This window comes from Nomascus leucogenys, chromosome 10 (assembly GCF_006542625.1).
Source record: "Nomascus leucogenys isolate Asia chromosome 10, Asia_NLE_v1, whole genome shotgun sequence".
Classification (NCBI taxonomy): Eukaryota; Metazoa; Chordata; class Mammalia; order Primates; family Hylobatidae; genus Nomascus; species Nomascus leucogenys.
Genome location: NC_044390.1, coordinates 64,955,218 through 64,977,431, shown reverse-complemented (window position 1 = coordinate 64,977,431; position 22,214 = coordinate 64,955,218). Strand labels below are relative to the sequence as shown.

The following is a 22,214-nucleotide window of genomic DNA, read 5'->3' as shown; positions in this document are numbered from 1 at the left end:
TGTTTTTAGTAGAGATGGGGTTTTATGATTTTGGCCAGGCTGGTCTCCAACTCCTGACTTCGTGATCCACCCGCCTCAGCCTCCAAAATGCTAGGATTACAGGTGTGAGCCATTGTGCCTGGCCTTAATTTTCTTTTCCGTAGAGATAGGGTCTTGCTGTGTTGCCCAGGCTGGTCTTCAACTCCTGGCTTCAAGTGATCCTCCCACCTTGGCCTCCCAGAGTGCTGGGATTACAAGTGTGAGCCATTGAGCACAGCCTGAATGCTTTTTATGACCCAATAATACTGTTCTTTTTTCTTTCTTTCTTTCTTTCTTTTTTTTTTTTTTTTTGAGGCACAGTCTTGCTGTGTTACCCAGGCTGGAGTGCAATGGCACGATCTTAGCTCACTGGACACAATAATATTGTTCTAAGTACTGGACATAACTCATGTAACAAAACAAGCCCTCATGGAACTTACATCCCCGTGGGAGATGTCAGGTGTAATACATATAATAAATTAATTCATGATATACTGCTTTAGAAGATTACAAGTGTTATGGAAAAATAATAAATAAAGTGGAGGGGGCCAGGTGTGGAGGCTCATGCCTGTAATCACAACACTTTGTGAGGCTGAAGCAGAAGGACTGGATGAAGTCAGGAGTTCCAGTCCAAGGTGGCCAACATAGTGAGACCCAGTCTCTACAAAAAATAAATAATTAAAAAAATTTTTGGCCGGGTGCAGTGGCTCACGCCCATAGAATCCCAGCACTTTGGGAGGTCAAGGCAGGCAGATCACCTGAGGTCAGCAGTTCGAGACCAGCCTGCTCAACATGGCGAAACCCTGTCTCTACTAAAAATACAAAAATTAGCTGGGCATGGTGGCACACACCTATAATCCATATATTTGGGAGGCTGAGAATCACTTGAACCTGGGACGTTGGAGGTTGTGGTGAGCTGAGATCAGGCCACTGCATTCCAGCCTGGGCGACAGAGTGAGACTCCATCTCCAAAAAAAAATAAAAAATCAAGTTAAGGAGAATTGAGAATGTGAGGGACAAGACAGAAAGCAGAAAGGGGCCGCTGATACATTAAATGGGGTGGTCAGGGAAGACCTCAATAAGAATATAACATTTGGCCAGACCCGGTGGCTCATGCCTGTAATCCCAACACTTTGGGAGGCCAAGGCGGGAGGATCACCTGAGGTCAAGAGTTCAAGACCATCCTGGCCAACATGGTGAAACCCCGTCTCTACTAAAAACATAAAAAAATTAGCTGGGCGTGGTAGCACACACATCTAATCCCAGCTACTGAGGAGGCTAGGGCAGGAGAATCACTTTAACACGGGACACAGAGGTTGCAGTGAGCCAAGATCACGCCACTGCACTACAGCATGGGCGACAGGGTGAGACTGTTTCAAAAAAAAAACAACAAACAAACAAAGAATGTAACATTTGAGCAAAGATTTGGAGGAGATGACAAAGTGAGGCACATACGTATCTGGAGGAAGAGCCCTTCAGGCAGAACCAGCAGCTTGTGCAAAGGTCCTGAGGCAGGACAGTGCCTGGAATGCTCAAGGAACAGCAGGGAGGCCGGTGTGGCTGGAGCCACGTGGGCAATGGGAAGAGAGGTGAGAGGTGAAGGCACAGAGGGAAGCAGGCAGATGGAGCAGGACCCTGTGAGTCATAGTGCAGACTCTCCTGGCCTTTCCTGTGAGTGAGATGGGAGTTACAAGAGACTGAGCCAGGCGCGGTGGCTCACGCTTGTAATCCCAGCACTTGGGAGGCCGAGGCGGGCGGATCACGAGGTCAAGAGATCGAGACCACAGTGAAACCCCGTCTCTACTAAAAATACAAAAAATTAGCCGGGCGTGGTGGCAGGCGCCTGTAGTCCCAGCTACTGGGAGAGGCTGAGGCAGGAGAATGGCATGAACCCAGGAGGCGGAGCTTGCAGTGAGCCGAGATTGTGCCACTGCACTCCAGCCTGGGTGACAGAGCGAGACTCCGTCTCAAAAAAAAAAAAAAAAAAAAAAAAAGAGACTGTTGAGCAGAGGAGGAACAATATCTAACTTAGGTCTTAACAATCTCTGTGACTTTAAGGTTGAGACTAGACTGAGAGGGGTGGGATGGAAGCAGGAGGCTAGGAGGAGGCTGCCGCAGTAACCCAGGTGGGCAGTGATGGGGATGGGGACCAGGGTGATGTCAGAGGAGGTGGTGGGAAGCAGATTCCTGGGTCAAGGTGGAGCTGGCTAGATTTGCTGCTGGGCTGGATGTGTGAGGTGAGAGGGAGAGCAGTGTCGGGGTGACTGCAGGACTTTTGAACCGATGGAAGCTGAAGTTGCTGTGCACTGGGATAGGGGAGACGGCAGGAGAGCAGGTTTGGGGTAAGACCAGGAGCTCAGGTTTGGGGTAAGCCCAGGAGCTTGAGGTTGGTCACTTCACCTTTGAAATGCATGTAAGGCATCCCGGGGAAACTTCACTTAGGCAGCTGGATACTGGCAGCGAGATTACAGGAGGGGGGCGCAGCACGGTGGCTCATGCCTGTAATCCCAGCACTTTGGAAGGCCGAGGTGGGTGGATCACCTGAGGTCAGGAGTTCGAGACCAGCCTGGCCAACATGGCAAAACCCTGTCTCTACTAAAAATACAAAAATTAGCTGGGTGTGGTTGTGGGTGCCTGTAATCCTAGCTACTCGGGAGGCTGAGGCAGGAGAATCGCTTGAACCCAGAAGATGGAGGTTGCAGTGAGGCAAGATCACACCACAGCACTCCAGCCTGGGTGACAGAGTGAGGCTCTGTCTCAAAAAAAAAAATTACAGAGGGGTTCCTGGCTGGATACGGGCATGTGGGAGTCATTAGAATTTAGATGCCAGCAGGGTGCAGTGGCTCACTTTTCTAGTCCCAGCACTTTGGGAGACAGAGGCGGGAAGATTGTGTGAGCCCAGGAGTTCCAGATCAGCCTGGACACCATGACAAGACCTTGTCTCTACCAAAAAATACAAAAATAATTTAGATGCTATTTATTTCTTTGAGCCTGAGAATGTCCTCCAAGGGTGAGGTGCAGACAGAGAAGAGAGGTCTGGGGTTGAGGAAAGCTTGAGCTTACACAGCAGACAGGCATAGGTTGAAGCTCTAGTTGAGACACTGGATTATGAGTGTGTAATCTTGGGCTCAGGGCTTTCTGCCCCCCATCCCTACCCCGAGCCTCAGTATGCTCATCTGAGATAGGGGTGTAGAATCCTTGAATACCTCTTTCTCCTACTCCCTCAACACCCACACCCAATTCATCACAAAGCCCTGTCGATTTTGCCTCCAAAAAGCCTCTTCCCTCTGTCCAACATGTCCTGTCTCCATAGCCCCATCATCCAAGCACACAGTGCCCCAGCTTTTTTTTTTTTTTTCTTGAGACAGGATCTCTCTCTGTTGCCTGAGCTGGAGTGCAGTGGTATAATCTTGGTTCACTGCAACCTCTGACTCTCGGATTCAAGCAATTGTCCTGCCTCAGCCTCCTAAGTAGTGTAGATGGGACACACCTCAGGGACATGCCTGGCTAATTTTTGTATTTTTAGTAGAGACGGAGTTTCACCATGTTGGCCAGGCTGGTCTTGAACTTCTGACATCAGGTGATTCATGCACCTCGGCCTCCTAAAGTGTGGGGAGTACAGGCGTGAGCCACTGCGCCTGGCCCCCAGCTTTATATTCATCTCCTACCAGCCACTCACCACCCTACAGCCAGAGTGATCCTTTGAAAGCCCAAACCGTGTGACCCCAGCGCTGTGGGAGACCCAGGCAGGAGAATTACTTGAGGCCAGAGCTTCAAGACCAGTCTAGGTGGCAAGGCGAAACCCTGTCTCTACAAAATACAAATAAATTGGCCAAACAGGGTGGCTTGCATTGTAGTTCCAGCTACCCGGAGGCTGAGGCACGAGGATCACTTGAGCTCAGGAGGACGAGGCTGCAGTGAACCATGATTGTGCCACTGCACTCCAGCCTGGGCAACAGAGTGAGACCCTGTCTCAGAAAAATACAGTTCAAACGGGAAAATTACACTGTGGCTCTTCATTGCTTGTGGGATAAGTATGAGTCTCCCCAACACCGCTGGTGAGGGCTGGGGCACCTGCCAGCCTCTCCAGACTTCTCTTGCACCTCCTCCCTCTTTGTGCACCACATCTCGGCTTCCCTACCTTTGTCTCCATTGCCAAGTTTCTCTTGTTTCCCTCCCACCCCAGGGCCTTTGCATGTGCTGCCCCTCTGCCTGGAACACCCTTTCTTTCCTCTGCTTTTTTTTTTTTTTAACTCATTCCTGTGATCTCAGTACAAATTTCACTTTCTCCCCAAAGCTTTTCCTGGCCCTTTTCAATCAGACCCTCCTATAGGAGCTTCTCTCCCATGAAGAGATGGTTACAGGCTGGGAACGGTGGCTCACGCCTGTAATACCAGTACTTTGGGAGGCTAAGGTGGGAGGATCGCATGAGGTCGGGAGTTTGAGACCAGCCTGGCCAACATGGTGAGACCCCATCTCTAGTAAAATACAAAAATTAGCTGGGTGTGGTGGTGCACGCCTGTAATCTCAGCTACTAGGGAGGCTGAGCCAGGAGAATCGCTTGAACCCGGGAGGAGGAGTTTGGAGAGAACTATGATCATGCCACTGCACTCCAGCCTGGGTGATAGAGCAAGACTCTGTTCTCCCCCCGTTCCCCCCGAGCCCCCACAAAAAAAAGAGCTGGTTACAGGCAGCAGCCATTAGACCGTGTTTGTCGGATCATTTGGTGATCACCCATCTGCATTATTCATCTCCGAGTTCCCTAGAGGCGAGGCTGGTGTGTGGCTTCCTCGCTGGCCCCTGGAACACAGCAGGCACTTGATAAATAATCGATGAGTGATCATTAAGGAGGACAATCTCTCCTTTGTCATCTGAGGATGGATTCATTCATTTAGTGTAAAATTATGCATTGAGTCCAAATTGTACGCCAGAAACTAGCCTAAGTGCTGGGGATACCGCAGTGATGAAGACAGTCAAATACCTCTGACCAGGCACAGTTCACACATATGGCATGAGAACATTCCTCACCCAGAGGAGGTGGCCCAGAACTTTCAGCTCCTTTTTGCCACCTTTTTTTTTTTTTTTTGAGATGGAGTCTCACTCTATTGCCTAGGCTGGAGTGCAATGGCACGATCTCAGCTCACTGCAACCTCTGCCTCCCGAGTTCAAGCAATTCTCCTGCCTCAGCCTCCTAAGTAGCTGGGATTGCAGGCAGCTGCCACCACACCTGGCTGGTTTTTGTATTTTTAATAGAGACGGGGATTCACCATCTTGGCCAGGCTGGTCTCGAACTCTTGACCTCAGGTGATTCACCTGCCTCGGCCTCCCTAAGTGCTGGGATTACAGGGGTGAGCCACCGTGCCCAGCTCACTACCTCCTTTTTGTATACCCTGGAGAGTGCCCTTCAACTCTCCTAATCCCCAAGCTCCTACCTCCTGGCTCCCTGAGACACCGCCCCCCCTCAACAAATCCCAGTCCCCTGTCACCTTGTGCTGTGTCTGAGGGTGAGACAAGGTGAGGGGGCTCTTTCTGTCTCCATCATCATTCCCAGGTGGCCGCTAGCCTCAAGCCCACGTGAAGAGTAGGGGGCTAATGACAGGAAGCTAGCTGTGAGTTTTGGAGCAGATACATGTCCAGGAAAGAATCTTGAGCAAGAACCTCAGAGATCACTATCAGTCCAGGAAATGTCACCAGATGTGGGCCCTAATAGGCCCCAGGGGCTGCAGGCCTGGGGGATAAGGAGGAGGTGGGTGCCAGGGAGATCTTTCCACAAGGCCATTCCAATTCTCCTCTGCCCTCCTTGTGCTAATGAAATTTGTTAAGAGATACAAAACACTTAAAACTTCTTGCAGCCGGGCTCGGTGGCTCACGCCTGTGATCCCAGCACTTTGGGAGGCCAAGGCGGGTGGATTACCTGAGACAAGGAGTTCAAGACCAGCCTGGCCAACATGGCGAAACCCTGTCTCTACTAAAAATACAAAAATTAGCCAGACGTCTTGGTGGGTGCCTGTAATCCCAGCTACTTCGGAGGCCGAGGTAGGAGAATTGCTTGAACCTCAGAGGTGGAGGTTGCAGCCAGTCGAGATTGAGCTACTGCACTCCAGCCTGGGTGACAGAGTGAGATTCATCAAAAACAAAAACAGAACAAAACAAAAAAAAACTTCTTGGCACATAGTAGGTTCTCAAGCATTGTTAGCTCTCATTATTAATACTGCTATAGTCCTGCTTCAGTTAACATCAGGAATAAATTCTGAGACATGCGTCCTTAGGTGATTTCATCATTGTACAGATACCATAGAGCGTGCTTACACAAACCTAGTTGGGAGAGCCTGCTACTCACCTGTGCCAGATGATCTAGCACAGGGGTCTAGGCCACAGCCCAAATGGGACCATCTATGTATTTTTTGAGACGGAGTCCCACTCTGTCACCCACACTGATGTGCAATGGCACAATCTCAACTCACTGCAACCTCTGCCTCCCAGGTTCAAGTGATTCTTCTGCCTCAGCCTCCCGAGTAGCTGGGATTACAGGCATGCACCACCACAATTGGATAATTTTTGTATTTTTAGTAGAGATGGCTTTTCACTCTGTTGGCCATGCTGGTCTCAAACACCTGACCTCCAGTGATCCATCCACCTCGGCCTCACAAAGTGCTGTAATCCCAGCTACTGGGATGGCTAAGGCAAAAGAATCACTTCAACCCAGGAGGCAGAGAGTGCAGTGAGCCGAGATCACACCATTACACTCCTGCCTGGGTGACAGAGCAAGACTCCATCTCAGAAAAAGAAAAAACGTAAGACACAAACACACACATCAGCCTAGGCCTACGCAGGGTCAGGATCATCACCGTCACTGTCTTCCACCTCCACGTTTTATCCCACTGGCAGGTCTTCCGGGGCAATAACGCCCTTGGAGCTGTCATCTCCTAGGATAACAATGCTTTCTTCTGGACGCCTCCTGAAGGAGCTGCCTGAGGCTGTTAGACAGTTACTTTTTCCCTTTCTTTTTTTTTTTTTTCCTTTTGAGGCAAGGTCCCACTCTGTTACCCAGGCCGGAGTGCAGTGGCACAGTCTCAGCTCACTGCAGCTTATGCCTCTCAGGCTCAAACGATCCTCCCACCTCAGCCTCCTGAGTAGCAGGAACTAAGGCATGCACCACCACACTGGGCTAATTTTTAAATTTTTTTCTTTTTTGGAGAGACTAGGTCTCACTATATTGCCCAGGCTGGTCTCGAACTCCTAGACTCAAGCAGTTAACTTTTCTTTATAAGTCAAAGGAGTACACTCTAAAATAACCACAAAAACTATAGTACAGTGAATAAAGGCCGGCCGTGGTGGCTCACACCTGTTTCCCAGCACTTTGGGAGGCCAAGGTGGGTGGATCACTTGAGGTCAGGAGTTCGAGACCAGCGTGGCCAACATGGTGAAACCCCATCTCTACTAAAAATACAAAAAGTATTCGGGCATGGTGGTGCATGCCCATAATCCCAGCTGCTCAGGAGGCTGACGCAGGAGAATCACTTGAACTGGGGAGGCAGAGGTTGCAGTGAGCAAAGATCGCACCACTGCACTCCAGCCTGGTGACAGAGGGAGACTTCATCTCAAAAAACAAACAAACTATATATACTATGTATACTATGTATATATATGTATGTATACTATGTATATATATGTATGTATATATATGTATGTATACTATGTATATATATGTATGTATACTATGTATATATGTATGTATATATATGTATGTATACTATGTATATATGTATGTATACTATGTATATATGTATATATGTATGTATACTATGTATATATGTATGTATACTATGTATATATGTATGTATACTATGTATATATATGTATGTATACTACGTATATATGTATGTATACTATGTATACATGTATGTATATGTGTATGTATACTATGTATATATATGTATGTATACTACGTGTATATATGTATGTATACTACGTATATATGTATGTATACTATGTATATATGTATGTATACTACGTATATATGTATGTATACTATGTATATATGTATGTATACTACGTATATATATGTATGTATACTATGTATATATGTATGTATACTACGTATATATATGTATGTATACTATGTATATATGTATGTATATATGTATGTATACTACGTATATATGTATGTATACTACGTATATATGTATGTATACTACGTATATATGTATGTATACTACGTATATATGTATGTATACATGTATGTATACTATGTATATATGTATGTATACTATGTATATATGTATGTATACTACGTATATATATGTATGTATACTATGTATATATGTATGTATACTATGTATATATATGTATGTATACTATGTATATATGTATGTATATATGTATGTATACTATGTATATATGTATGTATATATATGTATGTATACTATGTATATATGTATGTATATATGTATGTATACTATGTATATATGTATGTATATATGTATGTATACTATGTATATATGTATGTATATATATGTATGTATACTATGTATATATATGTATGTATACTACGTATATATGTATGTATATATGTATGTATACTACGTATATATGTATGTATACTACGTATATATATGTATGTATACTACGTGTATATATGTATGTATACTACGTATATATATGTATGTATACTATGTATATATGTATGTATACTACGTATATATGTATGTATACTATGTATATATATGTATGTATTCTATGTATATATGTATGTATACTATGTATATATGTATGTATATATGTATGTATACTATGTATATATATGTATGTATACTACGTATATATGTATGTATACTACGTATATATATGTATGTATACTAAGTATATATGTATGTATACTACGTATATATGTATGTATACTACGTATATATATGTATGTATACTACGTATATATGTATGTATACTACGTATATATGTATGTATACTAAGTATATATATGTATGTATACTAAGTATATATGTATGTATACTACGTATATATATGTATGTATACTATGTATATATGTATGTATACTACGTGTATATATGTATGTATACTATGTATATATGTATGTATACTACGTGTATATATGTATGTATACTATGTATATATGTATACTATGTATATATATGTATGTATACTATGTATATATGTATGTATATATGTATGTATACTATGTATATATGTATGTATACTATGTATATATGTATGTATACTACGTATATATATGTATGTATACTATGTATATATGTATGTATACTATGTATATATGTATGTATACTACGTATATATATGTATGTATACTATGTATATATGTATGTATACTATGTATATATGTATGTATACTATGTATATATGTATGTATACTACGTATATATATGTATGTATACTATGTATATATGTATGTATACTATGTATATATGTATGTATACTATGTATATATGTATGTATACTACGTATATATATGTATGTATACTATGTATATATGTATGTATACTATGTATATATATGTATGTATACTATGTATATATGTATGTATACTATGTATATATATGTATGTATACTATGTATATATGTATGTATATATGTATGTATACTATGTATATATGTATGTATACTAAGTATATATATGTATGTATAATATGTATATATGTATGTATACTATGTATATATATGTATGTATACTATGTATATATGTATGTATACTATGTTTATATATGTATGTATACTATGTATATATGTATGTATACTACGTATATATGTATGTATACTACGTATATATATGTATGTATACTACGTATATATGTATGTATACTACGTATATATGTATGTATACTACGTATATATATGTATGTATACTACGTATATATGTATGTATACTACGTATATATGTATGTATACTATGTATATATGTATGTATACTACGTGTATATATGTATGTATACTATGTATATATGTATGTATACTATGTATATATATGTATGTATACTATGTATATATGTATATATATATGTATGTATACTACGTATATATGTATGTATACTACGTATATATGTATGTATACTACGTATATATATGTATGTATACTATGTATATATGTATGTATACTACGTATATATGTGTGTATACTACGTATATATGTATGTATACTACGTATATATGTATGTATACTACGTATATATGTATGTATACTATGTATATATGTATGTATACTATGTATATATGTATGTATACTATGTATATATGTATGTATACTATGTATATATGTATGTATACTACGTATATATATGTATGTATACTATGTATATATGTATGTATACTATGTATATATGTATGTATACTATGTATATATATGTATGTATACTATGTATATATGTATGTATACTATGTATATATGTATGTATACTATGTATATATATGTATGTATATATGTATGTATACTATGTATATATGTATGTATACTATGTATATATGTATGTATACTACGTATATATATGTATGTATACTATGTATATATGTATGTATACTATGTATATATATGTATGTATACTATGTATATATAGTAAATACATACACCAGTAACATAGTTGTTTACTGACTTTTTTCTTTTTTATAGAGACAGGGTCTCACTATGTTGCATCGGCTGGTCCATTATGACAGCCACAACATCACCAGGCGATTGCAGTCTTAGCTCCATTATAATCGGTGGGGCCGCTGTCGGACCTGCAGTCTGTCATTGACAGAAACCTCGTTATACTGCGCATGGCTTTATTCCCTCAGGAGAATGCTGTGGCCTCAGCGGTAACATTTCACTGACTCAAAGACACATCATGTCTACAGGTGTCACCAGAAAGACAAGATGTTGTAACCAAGCGAGTTTGAGAGAAATGCCACACTTTGAGACAAATTATGGAGTCCTTTATTAGCCAGCGACCGAGAGACAGCTAGCGCTTAGAATTTTCTCCACCCCGAAGAAGGGGCTAGATTCTCTTTTATACTATGGTCTAAATAGGGGAGGAGGAGTTTAACTGAAGCAGTTTTACAGAAGCAGAACAGGCGAAAAGTTAAAAAATTAATTGGTTAAAGAAGCAGTTACAAAAAATAAACAGTTCCAGGTGCCGGGGCTTAAATTATCACTAGGAGAGAAATGCAGGGGCTTTTAGGTACCTTCCACCGAGCACATTCCCAGGAGCTGCTGGTACAGCCTGCCTCAATATCTTGTCAGCAGGTGCATTCCTGGATGTGCTTGGAGTCAGCTTGCACTAGTTATTCCCTTAAGGGGGATAAAGGGGGCTGCAAGTGAAGAAACCAAAATGGAGTCTGTCGGCTCTCTCTGCTGGGAGTGTCACTCAGGTTAAAGCAAGGTAAGGTATCACAAAGACACCGCCTAAGAAATACAATCCAATGCTTATTTTATTTTATTTTATTATTTTATTTTATTTTATTTTTTGAGTTGAGTCTCACTCTGTCGCCCAGGCTGGAGCGCAATGGTGCGATCTCGGCTCACTGCAACCTCCACCTCCCAGATTTAAACGATTCTCCTGCCTCAGCCTCCTGAGTACCTGGGATTACAGGTGGGTGTCACCTCGCTCAGCTAATTTTTGTATTTTTAGTAGAGACGAGGTTTCACCATATTGGCCAGGCTTGTCTCAAACTCCTGACCTCAGGTGATCCACTGGAGGCCGAGGCAGGCGGATCACTTGAGGTCAGGAGTTCGAGACCAGCCTTGCCAACATGGTGAAATCCCATCTTTACTAAAAATACAAAAATTAGCCGGGCATGGTGGCGCACACCTGTAGCCCCAGCTACTCGGGAGGCTGAGGCAGGAGAATCGCTTGAACCCGGGAGGCAGAGGTTTGCAGTGAGTTGAGATCACACCACTGCACTCCCACCTGGGCAACAGAGTGTAACTCTGTCTCAATAAATAAATAAATAAATAAATAAATAAATAAATAAATAAATATTTCAGAATCAATTTCCAAAAGAAAGGACTCCTTTAAAAGAAATACAGTTACCAGGCATTGTGGCTCATTCCTGTAATTTTAACACCTTGGGAGGCCAAGGCAGGCAGATCATTTGAGCTGAGGAGTTCAAAACCAGCCTGGACAACATGGTGAAACCCTGTCTGTACTAAAAATACAAAAAAAAAAAAAAAAAAAAAATTAGCCAGGTGTGGTGGCGGATGCCCGTAATCCCAGCTACTTGGGAGGGTGAGGTAGGAGAGAGCTCCACTGCTGTGGGATGAAGGAAGATTCACGAAAAACAGGTAAAGGAGTGGGCAGGGCTGTGTGCCAATAAATATTTATGGACATTGAATTTTGAATTTCATATCATTTCCGTGTGTCGTGAACATTATTATCCTTCTTTTGATTTTGCTTAACCATTAGCTCACAGACTGCCCCCGAAACAGGCAGTGAGCCAGATTTGGCCTGGGCGGTGGGGCATAGTTTGTGAAATCCAAGTAGACGTCAACCTGGTGTTGCTTTAAAGAGTGCATGTGAAGGCTGGGCGCAGTGACTCACGCTAATAATCCCAGCGCTTTGGGAGGCTGAGGCCAGCGGATCACGTGAGGTCAGGAGTTAGATATTACCCTGGCCAGCACGGTGAACCCCATGTCTACTAAAAATACAAAAAATTAGCCAGGTGTGGTGGCAGGTGCCTGTAGTCCCAGCTACCCGAGAGGCTGAGGTAGGAGAATCACCTGAACCCAGGAGGCAGAGGTTGCAGTGAGCCGAGATTGCACCACTGCACTCCAGCCTGGGTGACACAGTGAGAGTCCATCTCAAAAAAAATAATAATTTAAAAAGTGAAACCAGTTCCTTTTCTAAGGGCAACACTGGGGAGAGCTGGTGAGATGACGGTTGTTCTCTGCAGGCTATGCTCTGCCTGGATTTGGGGATTACCTCTCCCCATGGTGAAATTCTGAATGTATTTCTCCTGCTGCACCACAACGTTCAGCCTTTTTTGCTGTGTTTTGGTGGCCATTCTGGTATTATTTTTCTCCTAACTTTATTTTAGATGCAGGGTGTACATGGACCTGGAGAGAGAGAAAGAGAGAGAGATAAAATAGTTATATATATTTATAGATATATATTATATATAATAGTTATATATATTTAATAGATATATATTATATATAATAGTTATATATATTTAATAGATAGATATTATATATTTATATATAATAGTTATATATATTTATATATAATAGTTATATATTTATATATACAATATTTTTATATATTTATATATACAATATTTGTATATATTTATATATATATGTTTGTGGGGCGGGGGCAGGGGACAGAGTGTTGCTCCGTCACCCAGGCTGGAATGCAATGGTGCAATCTTGGCTCACTGCAACCTCCACCTCCGGGGTTCAAGTAATTTTCCTGCCTCAGCCTCCCGAGTAGCTGGGACCACAGGCATACAACACCTCGCCCGTCTGATATTTGTATTTTTAGTAGAGACGGGGTTTCACCATATAGACCAGGCTGGTCTCGAACTTCTGACCTCAGGTGATCCTCCCCCCTCGGCCTCCCAAAGTGCTGGGATTACAGGCGTGAGCCACCACGCCTGGCCAACCTGGGTATATTACGTGATGCTGAGGTTTGGGTTACGAATGACCCTATCACCCAGGTACTGAGCATAGTCCCCTATAGTTGGTTGTTCAACCCTCGCCGCCTCCCCCTTTCCCGTCTCTAGCAGTCCCCAGTGCCCATTGTTCCATATTTACATCATGAGTACTCAGTGTTAAGCTCTGACTTATAAGTGAGAACATGTGGTATTTGGTTTTCTGTTCCTGCATTAATTCCATGAGGATAATGGCCTCCAGCTGCATGCATGTTACCACAAAGCACAAGATTTCATCTTTTTTTTTTTGAGACGGCGTTTCTCTTTTGTCGCCCAGGCTGGAGTGCAATGGCATGATCTCGGCCCACCGCAACCTCCGCCTCCCAAGTTCAAGCAAGTCTCCTGCCTCAGCCTGGCAAGTAGCTGGGATTACAGGCATGCACAATCACACCCAAATAATTTTGTATTTATGGTAGAGATGGAGTTTCGCCATGTTGGCCAGGCTGGTCTCGAACTCCTGACCTGAGGTGATCCCCCCATCTCCACCTCGCAAAGTGCTGGGATTACAGGCATGAGCCACCATGCCCGGCCCCCAGCTTTATGTTCATCTCCTACCAGCCACTCACCACCGCTGCTCTGCCGGCTCTGAACCTTTTTTTAAATCATAGTACCTCACGATGGTTTATGGCATTATTACCCAACCAGTTCTTGGCAAATTTAAGTGTTTTTTTCCTCCCTAACTGTTTTACATTATAAATAGTGCTGTAAATAACACCTTTGGGGATGAAAATTTTGTCTGTGTTTAGGATTCTTTCTTTCTTTTATTTTTTTTTTAGACGGAGTCTCGCTCTGTGCCCAGGCTGGAGAGCAGTGGTGGCATCTTGGCTCACTGCAAGCTCCGCCTCCCGGGTTCACGCCATTCTCCTGCCTCAGCCTCCCGAGTAGCTGGGACTACAGGCGCCCGCCACCACGCCTGGCTAATTTTTTTGTATTTTTAATAGAGACGGGGTTTCACCATGATAGCCAGGATGGTCTCGATCTCCTGACCTCGTGATCCGCTCGCCTCGGCCTCCCAAAGTGCTAGGATCACAGGTGTGAGCCACCGCGCCCGGCCTAGGATTATTTCTTTGGTCTTGATTCCCACAGGTGGACCCCAAGAAAGAAAAGATCTTGTCTCTGTCACCCAGAAGGTCCTGACAACCCCACAACCGACCAGGGGAGAGGCTGCCCTGGCCTCCCGCACCGCCCCGGGGATTCCTGTGAGATTGTTTCCTGGTTGTTGATGGACGGGGTTGTATTTTGATTTCTTGTGTGCGGGAGCGTCTTCCTGCCATGATGGTTGGCCACTCCCTCTTCTTCCGATTCACAAACGTCTCTCCGTGTCTTTTGCCCACGTGCCTACTGGAATCCAACTTTGTTCCTTTTCTGTGTGGTTTACATGATAAGATTATTGACGCTATTTCTGTCGCAGGGAATATAAGCTTTTTTCCAAGTCTATTTCTTGACTTATAATTTTAGTGTGAGTTTTGTTTTATACACAGAGATTTTGATTTAAACGCTGTCAGATCTGTCTCCTTAATATGAGAAAAAAGAGAAAAAATTAGTTAGCATTTTTAAATAACGGCATAATTTGCATACAGCACAATTCACCCTTTTTAGGTGCAGTTCTGAGGTTTTGGCAAATGCACACATCACATGACCACCCCGCAACCAAAACACAGAACAGTTCCATCACCGCAAATTCCCTCACACCCCGTTATGGCTCAAGTGGTTAAAATGTAAGAAAGCTAAAAGAATAGATGTGAATAGGCAATTCTTTTCTGCGGGTTGCTCTATGTTTTATGATATTGACCCCTAATTTTTGTCTTTTTTTTTCTTGAATAAAACCGAAAATGCTAAATGAGGGGGAAATTGCAGATCAAACTAAAATGGGTAGTTAAAGAGTCCCCTGCCATCCTCGTTCTTCCCTCAGATAATGAGAATTGTTAACAAGTTCATATTTTTCTTTTCCTTTCTTTCTTTCTTTCTTTCTTTCTTTCTTTCTTTCTTTCTCTCTCTCTCTCTCTCTCTCTCTCTCTCTCTCTCTCTCTCTCTTTCTTTCTTTCTTTCTTTCTTTCTTTCTTTCTTTTTAGAGATGAGATCTTGCTATGTTGCCCAGGCTGGTCTCAAACTCTTGGGCTCAAGTGATCCTCCTGCCTCGGCCTCCCAACATGCTGGGATTACAGGCATGAGCCACTGCGCCTAGCCAAGTTCCACTCTTTTAGATTCCACATATAAGTGAGATTGTGCGGGGTACATTTTTTTTTTAACCTAGATATCACTTCACAGTTACAGAAAAGTTACAAAAACAACACAAAGAGGCTGGGCACAGTGGCTCACACCTGTAATCCCAGCACTTTGGGAGGCCAAGGTGGGCAGATCACCTCAGGTCAGGAGTTCGAGACCAGCCTGGCCGACATGGCAAAACCCCGTCTCTATCCAAAATGCATAAAAATTAGCCAGGCATGGTGGCATGTGCCTGTAATCCCCGCTACTTGGAAGGCTGAGGCAGGAGAATCACTTGAACCCAAGAGGTGAAGGTTGCAGGGAGCCAAGATCGCGCCACTGCACTCCAGCATGGGTGACAGAGGGAGGCTCCATCTCAAACACACACACACACACACACACACACACACACACACAGCCCCTGGACCATGAAGCCTGGTGAGCACACTGAGGTGCTGTGAGGGTGGTGCCTGGAGAGGACCTGGCAGCTCCATGCCCTTCCCCATAACTCACCCCATGTATCTCTTTCATTCCTGAGTTCTATCCTTCATAATAAACCAGTAATAATAAGTAAAATGCTTGCCTGAATTCTGTGAGTTGTTCTAATGATTTTTTTTTCTTTTTTCTTTTTCTTTTTTTTTTTTTTGAGACAAGGTCTCGCTCCGTCACCCAGGCTGGAGCACAGTTGCCTGATCATAGAGCTCACTGCTATCTCAATCTCTTGGACTCAAGTGAGCCTCCTACCTCAGCCTCCTGAGTAGCTGGGACTACAGGTGCATGTCCCCACACTTGGCTAATTTATTTTTATTTTTGGTAGAGATAGGGTCATGCTATGTTGCCCAAGCTGGTCTCCAACTCTTGGGCTCAAGCGATCCCCTCTCCTTGGCCTCTCAAAGTGCTGAGATTACAAGTGTGAGCCACTGTGCCCAACCTGTAGCGAATAGGTGTATTTGAGTAGGTGTTTTATTCCATTTGCATTACTACAAAGGAATATCTGAGGCTGCGTCATTCATAAAGAAAAGAGATGTATTTGGCTCACGGTTCTGCAGGCTGTACAAGCATGGCACCTGTATCTGTTCAGCTTCCAGTGAGGACTTCAGGGAGCTTCCAATCATGGTGGAAGCCAAAGGGGGAGCCAGCACATGACACAATGAGAGATAGAACAAGAGAGAGAGGGAAGAGGTATCAGACTCTTTTTTTTTTCTTTTTGGTTGATGTGGGGTGGGAGACAGATTCTCACTCTGTTGCCCCAGCTGGAGTGCACATCATTGGCGCGATCTCAGCCCACTGCAACCTCCACCTCCCGGGCTCAAGCAATTCTCCTGCCTCAGCCTCCCGAGTAACTGGGATTATAGGCACGTGCCACCACACCTGACTAATTTGTGCATTTTAGTAGAGATGGGGTTTCACCTTCTTGGCCAGGCTGGTCTCGAGCTCCTAATCTCAGGTCATCCACCTGCCTCGGCCTCCCAAAGTGCTGGGATTAACAGGCGTGAGCCACTGTGCCGACCCAGAGTCTTTTAAACAGTCAGATCTTATATGAGCTCACAGACTGGGAACTCTCATTGCTGCAAGGACAGCACCAAGCCATTCATGAGGGATCTGCCCCCATGACCCAAACACCTCCCATCAGGCCCCACCTCCAACATTGGAGGTCGCATTTCTTTTTTTTTTTTTTTTTTGAGACGGAGTCTTGCTCTGTCACCCAGGCTAGAGTAGTGCAGTGGCGGCTCACTGCAAGCTCCGCCTCCCGGGTTCACGCCATTCTGCTGCTTCAGGCTCCTGAGTAGCTGGGACTACAGGCGCCCGCCACCACGCCCGGCTAATTTTTTGTATTTTTACTAGAGACGGGGTTTCACCGTGTTGGCTGGGATGGTCTTGATCTCCTGCCCTCGTGATCCACTCGCCTCGGCCTCCCAAAGTGCTGGGATTACAGGCATGAGCCACCGCGCCCGGCCGGAGGTCGCATTTCAATGTGAGATTTGTGGAGGAGACAAACATCCAAACAATTATCGTTTTGGGAACCCCTGAACTGGTGATGGGCTGGGCGGAAATTAAGGTAGCGTGGACACCCTCCTGTAGCTGGCATCTGAGGTGGGGGCAGTTTTTTTTGCTTGTTTGTGTTTTTTGTTTTGTTTTTTTTTGAGATGGAGTCTCACTCTGTTGCCCAGGCTGGAGTGCAGTGGCGCGATCTCGGCTCACTGCAGCCTCCACCTCCCAGGTTCAAGCAATTCTTCTGCCTCAGCCTCCCAAGTAGCTGGGACTACAGGCGTGTGCCACCACACCCAGCTAATTTTTGTATTTTTAGCAGAGACGGGGTTTCACCATATTGGCCAGGCTGGTTTCAAACTCCTGACCTGATGATCTGCCCGCCTTGGCCTCCCAAAGTGCTGGGATTACAGGTGTGAGCCACCACGTCCAGCCTGAGGTGGGAGCAGTTTTGTGGCCCAAGTCCATAACCTGCAGCATCTGACACTAACTCTGAGAAGTCAGTGTTGGAACTGAATTGAATGGTTGGGCACCTGGTCGATGTTGGAGAACTGGGGAATTGGGGGAAGAACCTCTTAGGATCCCTTTAGGATGGAGCTCCTGGTTGGATACAGCTGTGTGAGCCTCACAGCAGGGACTCAGGGAATGTTCACTGCAGAATGAATAAAGCGAGACCTAGAGAGCTGAGGAAACCTGCTCCAGTGACAAGACAGTGAGTCCCAGGGCTGGAATCCCATCATGTCTCCTCTCCCAACCAGCCTCCCCACAGGGAGCCCGGGCCAGAGCTCAGACCCACCCACATGGCTGAGTATGTGGAGCAGGATGACAGGGCATTCCAGTCCTTGGGGTGTTAGGTTTTGAAGGGAAGGAGAGGGTTAAAGAATGACACCACAGGCCGGGCACGGTGGCTCACACCTGTAATCCCAGCACTTTGGGAGGCCTAGATAGGTGGATCACCTGATGTCAGGAGTTTGACACCAGCCTGGCCAACATGGTGAAACCCCAACTCTATTAAAAATACAAAAATCAGCCAGGCATGGTGGCAGGCACCTGTAATTCCAGCTACTCAGGAGGCTGAGGCAGGGAAATTGCTTGAACCCGGGAGGCAGAGGTTGCAGTGAACCGAGATCATGCCATTGCACTCCAGCCTGGGTGAAAGAGCAAAACTCCGTCTCAAAAAAACAAACAAACACAGAGAGAGGGAGAGAGAGACAGAGAGAGAGACAGGGGCTGAACAGCAACACAGGTATATTGCAAAAACCTGCGGAGACGGGGGACCAGCTTAGGGCCAGAGCCCACGGCCACTTATAGGCTGGGGTGCTTAAAGGTATGGGTGGGAGGGGTCTGAGCAGTATGGCTTGCTGCCTGGCAGGATATTGATAATATGTGCAGTCAGGCGGTTTGGCCCTTTTTCCAGTGGGATGTGGTAAGATATTCCTTGGACCTTTGCCCAGCAGGATATGACAGCGATTTTTCCTTCAGTCAGGCCTTTGCACGGCAGGGTATGATAAGGATGTTTCTCACCGCCTGAACCCCCATGGAATATTTCACTTTGACCTGCGAAATGGCAGAAGGCTTCCAAAATGCTGCAGTTTGGACTAACGCTGGGTAGGCAGCGAAAGAGCAGAAATGATGCTCTGTGTCTGGGCATCTTACGGTCACCACTCGGTGGGAATTGCTGAAGGTGCGGGGGTAGGGAGTGGACAGAGGCCATAGGAGAGGCTATTCTGGAACCCCTGCAAGTTGAATAGCTTTGCTGGCTCCTCCTGGCAGCCTCCTTCCGTGGGGAAGGTGAGAACCTTGTACAGAACCTAACTGAGAGCCCCAGGAAGAGAGGGACCTGCCCTAGATGACAGGTTACAACAGGCAGAAGTGACACCAACCTCTGTCTGATTCCAGATCTTTCTCTGTTTCCCATATTTGCTGAGGAGAAGCCACAAGCTCAAGCGGCTCCTACTGTTGTCCCAGTGATGCTAGACAGGTGAGACCCCAAACTGGGACTTGGCCTGGGAGGGCTCGTGGCTTTGGCCAGGAAATAATTCAAGGGTGAGCTGGTGGTGGTAGACAGCAACTTCTTCTTTTGACCTGTCATCAGAAAGTATAGACAGCAACTTTTTTTTTTTTTTTTTTGAGGCAGAGTCTTGCTCTGTTGCCCAGGCTGGAGTGCAGTGCTGCAATCTTGGCTCACTGCAACCTCTGCCTCCCAGGTTCAAACAATTCTGCCTCAGCCTCCTGAGTAGCTGGGATTACAGGTGCCCACCACCATGCCTGGCTAATTTTTGTATTTTTAGTAGAGACAGAGTTTCACCATGTTGGCCAGGCTGTTCTCGAACTCCTGATGTCAAGTGATCCTCCTGCCTCAGCCTCCCAGTTGGGATTATAGGCGTGAGCCACCACGCCCAGCCAACAGCAACTTTTATCGAAGCCGCAGTGTACAGCAGCGACACGGGTACTGCTCCTAGCCTGAAAGGCTACCCCATAGGCAGTGTGCCCAGCAGCCATACTTTTACTCACTTTTAATTATATGCAAATTAAGGTACAGATTATATACTAGTGACTAGAAAAAGGGTGGTAACTTCCAGGTCATCAAGTCACTGCCATGGAGAGGGGTGGTAACTTCCGGGTGTTGTCATGGCAACGGTAAACTGACATGGCACTGGTGGGCGTGTCTTATGGAGAAGCGCTTTCCCCTCTTCCCTGTTTCAGCCAGTCTTCAATTTGATCCTGATTGCAAGCCCCACTTCCAGAGTCTAGTCCCACCTCCTACTTCATCAGGCATTGGGGGAGAGAGAAAGGGGATTTACTGCTTAACGGTTACAGAGTTGCCGTTTGGGGGGGATGAAAAAGTTTTTAAATAGATTGTGGTGATGGTTACACAACGTTATGAATGTAATTAATGCCACTGAATTATACATTTAAAAATGGTTCAATGGAAATTTTGTCACACATTAACATAATGTTAAAAATGAATAACGCAATATACCAACAACCGTTGAATTTTACTCTTTACGTGGGTGAATTGTATGGTATGTAAATTATATCTTAATAAAGTGATTTCTTTTCTTAAATTCAGCGTCTTACTCACATGTGGCCTGTGGCTACCATCCAGGCAGTCCAGGGCGGGGCTATTTTACTTCATGCTTGGGTTCCCAGCCCTGCCGCCTGGCTGGGCGGCCTTAGATAAGTAAAGTCATCTCTCTGAGTTCCTTTTCTTCCTCTGTAACATGGAGATAACAACAGCACCCACCTCAAGGTTGTTGAGGGTTTAAATGAGACCAAAGTGTCAGATTCTCAGCAGGATATCCGGCAAACATGGAGAACTGTTTTCTGTGAGCCACTGTGATTATTGGCCCTTTGAGAAAATGTCACCAAAGGATAAACTCCCAAAAGTGGAGTCGGTAGGTCAGACGTTCAGTTAAGAACCGCTGGAAGATTTGTGTTGAAACAACCCCAGCGAGGCAGGTGTGGACACCCCCAGCCTCCTCTGGGCAGACAGCCTGTCCCTGCGTGGTGTGATTGGCACCCAGCTCTCTCCGTCTGGCTCTTCTGTGTCGACGACTGGCAGACGGGACAGCTCATTGCTGCTGTCACTCATGTGTCTCTAGTTATGGGAGAGGGTGGCACCTTTAGAAGCTCTGTGCTATGGTGGAGGAGAATGTGACAATGATGCTGTTAGATGAAATGCATGAGGGAGCCCAGGAATGGTGCACACTGCGGAACACGCACAGATGCGGGCGTGCATGGCGGGGCTCCACCTGTGCCTGGTACGTGAATGAATACGTGAAGAGAAATAAAAGGCAGAGAGAAAGCCCTCAAAAGAAAGACTTAGCTGGGCGCGGTGGCTCATGCCTGTAGTGCCAGCACTTTGGGAGGCCGAGGCAGGAGGATCACTTGAGCCCAGGAGTTTGAGACCAGCCTGGGCAATATGGTGAGACCCCATCTCTACTGAAAGAAAGAAGGAAGGAAGGAAGGAAGGAAGGAAGGAAGGAAGGAAGGAAGGAAGGAAGGAAGGAAGGAAGGAAAGAAAGAAAGAAGAAAGAGAGAGAGAGAGAGAGGGAGGGAGGGAGGGAGGAAGGAAGGAAAGGAAGGAACTTGTTAACAATTCTCATTATCTGAGGGAAGAACAAGGATGGCAGGGGACTCTTTACCCATTTTAGTTTGATCTGCAATTCCTTCCCCCGAAATTTGGCATTTTCGGTTTTATTCAAGCAAAAAAGACAAAATAACTGGGGGTCAATCTTTTAAAACATAGAGCAACCCGGAGAAAAGAATTGCCTATTCACGTCTATTCTTTTAGCTTTCTTATGTTTTAACCACTTGAGCCATAACGGGGTGTGAGGGAATTTGCG

General features: G+C 44.8%; 1 pseudogene; it reads right to left on the bottom strand.

The window, feature by feature from the left end:
• The window catches only part of LOC115837035, a 34,471-nt pseudogene that overhangs the window by 1,476 nt on the left and 10,781 nt on the right, over positions 1-22,214 (bottom strand).